The 7,204-nt window shown below is 38.9% G+C and overlaps 1 protein-coding gene across 2 annotated transcripts in view; it reads left to right on the forward strand.

The window, feature by feature from the left end:
* Window positions 1-5,401: 5,401 nt before the first annotated feature.
* The window catches only part of fam49al (family with sequence similarity 49 member A, like), a 26,966-nt gene continuing 25,163 nt past the window's right edge, over window positions 5,402-7,204 (forward strand). For both annotated transcript variants that reach the window (XM_077548779.1, XM_077548780.1), the window contains exon 1: window positions 5,402-5,712. The gene's annotated coding sequence lies outside the window, so the exon portion shown is untranslated. The remainder of the gene's footprint in view (window positions 5,713-7,204) is intronic.

The raw sequence follows: 7,204 nt of genomic DNA on the forward strand, positions 1-7,204 counted from the left end.
TTAACAAAAAAGGTATTTGTTGTGTTTTTGCGCATTGATTTCTACATTGATAGATTTGTGACAGCAATATTCATAATATTAATACAATTTTAATAATAAATACATTGCATCATTTATATACACATAATGTCATTTTTGTAATAAATTTTGACTGAGATTAACAGAATAATAATAATAACATTTATAAATGTAAAATTTATATGCAGCGACTAAGCTTAATTAGCATATTTTAAATGATAATAATTTTAATTAAATGATTTATTAAATCATTTTAATAATACTCTTCTGTATAATTTATTTATCAAAAACATCCAACATTTTTTTTTTTTTACTAATGTATTATTTCTGAACAAAAACACATTTTAAAAAAATTATTATTTCCTATTTACAGAAACCCTGCAGTGAATTGATGCTGACATGAAATGAAATCTAATTTGCGACCAGCGTCCCCCCCCCTCCCCCCCCCCCCAAAAAAAGGTGACCTCTCCTTACCTTTCTTCTTCATTTTGTCCCGCTTTTACAGAAACCAAACACATGTGCGTCACGTAGTCCCCTCCATTCATGCAACGTCAAACAGAAAGGGACACTTGACCTAAAAAACAAAACAAAACCGTCTGAATAATCCAAGGTGCTCCACCTTACGCTGCAAGGAAATAACCCTCACGTTTCATTATTTCAGTTGAATCTAATGTTTCAAAATGTATTTCATCATCTTGTGATCGATGTTCCTGCCGTGTTTATGCAGAACTTTGTGCAAATAGGGACCTTGAATTAGCGAATATTATGATTGCATAATTATGCATGAGCTGTGCTGTGACTATATAGAGAATCTCTGGAGGCAAACTTCTCTAATCTCATGCTAATGGATTTCCCTTACGCAGTTTCCTTTGCTTTGGTGTCTACACACTGCAAAACACCCGCTAAAGTAAAATACTTTGTTACTGTACTTGAGTAGATTTTTCAGGTATCTATAGGTCTAAACCACTAGCTTTGAGCATTCAAAAAAACTAAAATATATATATATATATATATATATATGACCGTTTTTTGAGTTTTGAGTTCACAGCAGATCTCTGTCAGTATTCCAAGAAGCAAAATTTGAAAGTAAACAGTCTATAGATGCCAGGAGGTGATGGCGAAGCACTACTTTTGTCTAAATGGAGCTCCTCAACTCACCTCAATGTAGTTCCTTGGCGCCAAGATGGAATCAAAGCACTACTTTTGTCTAAATGAAGCCCTTCGATTCACTTTCGCGCAAGTTCCTTGACGACAAGTTGGTGTCAAAGCACTACCTATGTCTAAATTAGGCTCCTCAACTCACTTCAACATAGTTCCTTGGCACCGAGATGGCACCAAGATGGTGGCATAGCACTACCTTTGTCTAAATGAAGCTTCTCAACTCGCTTCAACATAGTTCCTTGGCGCCAAAATGGAATCAAAGCACTACTTTTGTCTAAATGAAGCTTCTCAACTCGCTTCAACATAGTTCCTTGGCGCCAAGATGGAATCAAAGCACTACTTTTGTCTAAATGAAGCCCTTCGATTCACTTTCGCGCAAGTTCCTTGACGACAAGTTGGTGTCAAAGCACTACCTATGTCTAAATTAGGCTCCTCAACTCACTTCAACATAGTTCCTTGGCACCGAGATGGCACCAAGATGGTGGCATAGCACTACTTTTGTCTAAATGAAGCTTCTCAACTCACTTCAACATAGTTCCTTGGCGCCAAGATGGAATCAAAGCACTACTTTTGTCTAAATGAAGCTTCTCAACTCGCTTCAACATAGTTCCTTGGCGCCAAGATGGAATCAAAGCACTACTTTTGTCTAAATGAAGCCCTTCGATTCACTTTCGCGCAAGTTCCTTGACGACAAGTTGGTGTCAAAGCACTACCTATGTCTAAATTAGGCTCCTCAACTCACTTCAACATAGTTCCTTGGCACCGAGATGGCACCAAGATGGTGGCATAGCACTACTTTTGTCTAAATGAAGCTTCTCAACTCACTTCAACATAGTTCCTTGGCGCCAAGATGGAATCAAAGCACTACTTTTGTCTAAATGAAGCCCTTCGATTCACTTTATCACAAGGTCCTTGACAACAAGTTGGTGTCAAAGCACTACCTATGTCTAAATTAAGCTCCTCAACTCACTTCAACATAGTTCCTTGACACCAAGATGGCACCAGAGGTCACCCATGTACATTTCGGCCTTTTTTTTATTTTTTTTTTTACTTTTACTCAAGTACACAAGTAGAATCCCTACTTCCACTTTCACGAGTATATGTAATTCCACTTAAATGTGAGTACTTTTTCCACCTCAAGAGTCACGTGACCATCATGTGTACAGATTGGATTTCACAGCGTGGCGCGACCTGAACGGATGGATTTGTTCACCGCAGTTGGTCAGATGGTTCTGGCTTACGGCCTGGGGTCAGCGCTTTATCACACCCAACAAAAAAACCCTTTAAACTGACCCCCCCCCGGCCTCGCTGTGCGCCGTAAATGCGCTTTAAAGACAACATCTGGTCCGATGCGTATGGAGTCACAAGCGCATCCAAAGCCTTCTGAAGTTGCTAGTTGAGAAGCTAGACTGTATCCTATATCCACATAGTGAAATGCACAGTTGTGATTTTTAATAGAATGTGTTATGTATTATAGTCATTTTGGGTCATTGTTGAGTTTTTTTTTCTTCTTCAAAAACGCTGAATGACTAGAATTTAATCCTGTTAAAATAGATCATGGTTTAACCTGAACATGTTCAAAAGATAATAGAGTGTACGCTATGACTGGTAGAACAAGATTAGCTTGTATCTGGTTAAAAAAAGAAAAGAAAAAAAAAGTCACTTCTAATTTGAGCTAAAGGAGTTGGGGGAAAACTCATATTAGCTCAGGGGCCACATGGAGGAAAATATAATACCAAGTGGGCTGGATTGTTAAAATCATGGTATATAACTTTAAAACAATTGCCGTCAATTCTACGCAGATTTTCGCTATTTGTTGGCCAGAACCTAAATTACGGGGCTCAACTGTAATTATATTGTTCCAAAAAATATGCGGCAACACTTTTTCCTGTATGAGTTCCGGACGTGTTATGTCTACCTGTTTTGCATAAATATTGTTCCCAGAATGCATTGTGTGGCGCAGTTATAAGGACGTTAATCCTTGGCATATGTGTTTATGTTACCAGTTATTGAATTTTTGTCATATTGAACATGTTTATGTTTGTGATTTAAAAATTATTATTATTTTTTAAACAAACCGTGTGTAAAATAATGACATCTAGGGCAATTCCATGCACAAGTTGCATTGCTCATCTAAAGATTGCTTGTGAAATTACTAATTTAAATGTTTTGATTGTGACCGGCTGATTAATTGTTCCGACATTACTCTCTTTTTTTTTTTTTTTTTTTTTACTTTACAAGATCATCTCCCGTGCCCGGATTAATAAACCCCTTTGCGGGCCTGATCCGGTCCGCGGGCCGTATGTTTGACACCCCCTGGTATAAATAGAATTCCGCATGAAATTGATGATGACACATTTGACAAAAGAAAGAAAGATTAATTATGCGCGTATTAATTCTTGGTATGCGTGACTATTAAAATGTTGCACATTAAAGGGCCACTTTGATATTTTTTGAAAAAAAAAAAAGTTTGTGGTTATGACTAAGAGCAATAGTCAAAAGAGGAAGGAATTGTCCTACATTTCATTAATCATTATTATTTTTTATATTTGTATAGTTTACAGCTAATGAAAACCAAAAATGATTACATAAGAAAATGATTTGAATTTTTTAAATTTAATTTTGAGATGCACCTATGAGTTTTTCCCCAAAGTGCTTTTCTGTCCTCGTTAAGCAGTGCTGCCGTAAACAGGGAAATCATTTGCACTACAATGCTTCATAAATGTTATTTTGCTGGAATTTATAGTTGGCCAACAACACAAAACTCGTCAGCGAGAGCCCAGTGATGTGACTTCCCCCGGGTGATAGCTCGCAGTCACCCACACAGTGTGCAAAAATACATCCCTGAGTCATCGTGATTCACTTTCACATAGAAACAATGCGGACAAAAAAAAGAAAAAAAGAAGCAGAGGTTCGTAAAGCCTTTTAGGTCCAGGTAGAAATTTTTTACATTATCTTAACGCCAATGAAACATAATTAACATTGCAGAAATATAAAGATGCTCAATCCTAAGAAAAAAAGTTGTAAAGTTGCATTAATAAATTCAATTTAGAGAAAAAAAGAATCAAAGAGGTATTTTGTTGCAATAAAGTCGTAATTTTATGAGAAATAAACTATATTATTATCATCATTATATTTTAGAGTTAAGACTTGAGACTTGCAAATACCGTATGTGATTTGCTCCTGCCACTTGTGATTGGTTTAAAACAGTGGTGTCAAAGTTGAAGCCCGAGGGCCAAATTTGGCCCACCACTTGATTAAAAAATAAATAAAAATGTTTGTATTTTTTTTGTGGTCCACTAAAGCAAATATAATGTAATAATGAAGTTAAACACTTCTTATTTCTGGCTAAATTAGATTTATTTTCATTTCAGCAAAAAAAAAACTGCACCAAAATTGCTTTTTTTTTTTTGCTTTTTAATTTATTTATTTTTAACTTACATTGACTACAATTTGAATGACTTCAACATTTATGACAGGAAAGTACAAAGTAATGTGATTAAAATGAGCTCGATACCCCTTCTTTTGCATGAACTCTAAAAAAAAAATCCATTGGTTTAAAAATGGTTGCATCAAACCCGAGGCCCGGGGGCCAGATTCGGCCCGCCATATTTTTTTGGGGTGGTCCGCTAAAGCAAATATAATGTGTTTACTTCCTTTTACTTTCATTATACTTAATTTTTTTAAAAATTTTTTTTTACAAATATTACTTAACATAAACTGATGATACATTTGAATCATTCCAGCAGTCATGACGACCCTCAACGGGAAACCATAACCACATTGTGGGACAATGAAAATGAGTGTGATACCCCTGATTTTGTATGAACTTAAAAAATATAAATAACTGAGATACTTTTAGATTCAGTGTTAATGTTCGAATTGTGCATAATGTTACAGTGACTTATATATATATTTTTTAGATATAAAATCTCTGCGCCATGTTACTATATTTAATGTTAGTCATGCAAGTGGCATAAAGTTTGAGCACCACTGATATACAAGAAGCACATTTTTTTTGTGTGCACATTTTGCTATAAAGAAGTAAAAAAAAAAAAAAGCCATCATCACACAAGGTTTGCCAGGGAGTCAAAAAACGGGGGAGGGCGGGTGTTGTAAGGACATGTGTATGGTGAGGGTCTTTTGTGAGGTGGGAGGAGGGGGAGGGGAGAGGGGAGGGGGGGTATGGCGTTCTATTTCTCATAGCCCAACAGCTGCTGTCTTTAGTGCAGAGAGGCAGAGGAGGGGAGGGCCGAGTGGCGTGAGGCAGTGCGTGCTCCTCCGCGTTCAATCCACAGCCCCCACAGTGGATACGCAAGGAGAAAGAATCCTCCTCTGAGCCAGACGCAGGGAAAAAAGCCAAAGGGACTTCTTCTATTTCCCCCCCCCTTGAACCCTCTTCTCCTCAGTCATCCTCACGCCGCTTTCGATCTGCCCTTTTGTCCCTCCTCCTCTTTTGTTCCCTCGCATCCGTATCTCGGCGTCACCTCGAGGGGAAGGAAAAAGAAAGGCGCATCCGTCCTGCACAGCCCGGTAAGCCAGCGGCGTTTTTTTTTTTTTTTACATTTTTTTTTATTGTGATGTGATGAGGATGTAAGGAAGCTGGCCTGGCGGGGCTCGTCCTGCTTTCACTGCGGCGCTCGGGCCAAAAAAAGTGGCCGGAGGATGGACGGTTTTCCTGCTCTGACTGAAATCCATCAGCGAGCGGCGGATGCTAATGTGCATTAATGGGTTTATCTTTCCACTGAGGGATGGATGGGCGCACTCGCGCTACATATGCGACCTAGAACCATCACGCGCGTCATATATCACGTTGATGGACTGTGGGAGTGTTCAGTGAGGGACAATGCAATGCAAAAAAAAAAAAAGCCTTTTTCCGTTTTTTTGGGGTTGTTTTTTTGGGGTTGAGATGCCCCCCATGCTCACGGGCTTAAAAACAAAAGCATGGCTAATGAGGAAGGGTGCATGGAAAACTAGGCGGGAAAAAGGGAGGGAGGGGGGGAAAGCTGAATGGAGCAAATGGATGGATGAATGAGGTCCCAAAAAATGTTAAAGACTGGGTGTGTGAGACGAGCGGCGGAAGATGCTGGATCTGATTGGTCGCCCCCCCCCCCCCCCTTAAAACCCCCCCGCAAGCGCTCAACTGTGACGAGCACACGCCGATACATACGTTCGCAACCGTCCACATTATCAAGTCCTTTATCAGTTCCTGTTACTATGGTTACCATGACAACCAATCCGACGCGGCGGTGGGGTTTTGGGTTCGAAACTAGTGAGCATTCCATCACTGTCTACAAGAAGGATGGACGTTACACATTGCCTAGTAAAGAGTTACCAAAACGATATCAATGTGTACGTGTGCATGTTTTTCGTGTGTGTTTTTTTTTTTTAAAGGTACAGTATTTACTCCGCTGTTGCTAGGACACTCCCTTTGAAAGTTGGAATCGAGCCGCCCGATTGGCTGGCTGGCGGAGGTGATGCAAGATTCCCTCACCCTCCGAATCTTTTTCAAGCGGCCATAGAAACATCACGCCGCCTCTTTCTCTCCGCCTTCTCTCTCTCTCTCTCTCATTTTTCTCTCTCCATCATCTCCGCTCCTATGGAAAGCTGCTTGACATTTATTTGCCATCTTAACGTCCATGTACTAGTACAGTCTTTGTTCTCATACAAGACAACTCAGCGCACTAGTAGAATGACTGTTTTAATAGTAAAAAAAAAAAAATATCCTCACTACTAGTGCCTCTTTTGGTTAGTATAACCTTAAACTAGATATCCTTGATATCAGATAAAGATATGTGTCCATGTACTAGTATCCTGTTTGTCCTCACTAGTAAGACGATACATCACACGCGTAGACTACTAGTACCACACCTGGCCTACCTTGATATTAAATAAATGTTCACAAGTCTTTCAAAAAAATGTTTAAGCATTTATTCAAAATAATTGATATTCAGCTTAAGGTCCACGTACTAGTGCACTTTGTTCTCACTAATAGGATAACTTTTGCATACTAGTAGGACAAATT

The sequence above is a fragment of the Vanacampus margaritifer genome, chromosome 17 (genome assembly GCF_051991255.1).
Source record: "Vanacampus margaritifer isolate UIUO_Vmar chromosome 17, RoL_Vmar_1.0, whole genome shotgun sequence".
NCBI classification, from domain to species: Eukaryota; Metazoa; Chordata; class Actinopteri; order Syngnathiformes; family Syngnathidae; genus Vanacampus; species Vanacampus margaritifer.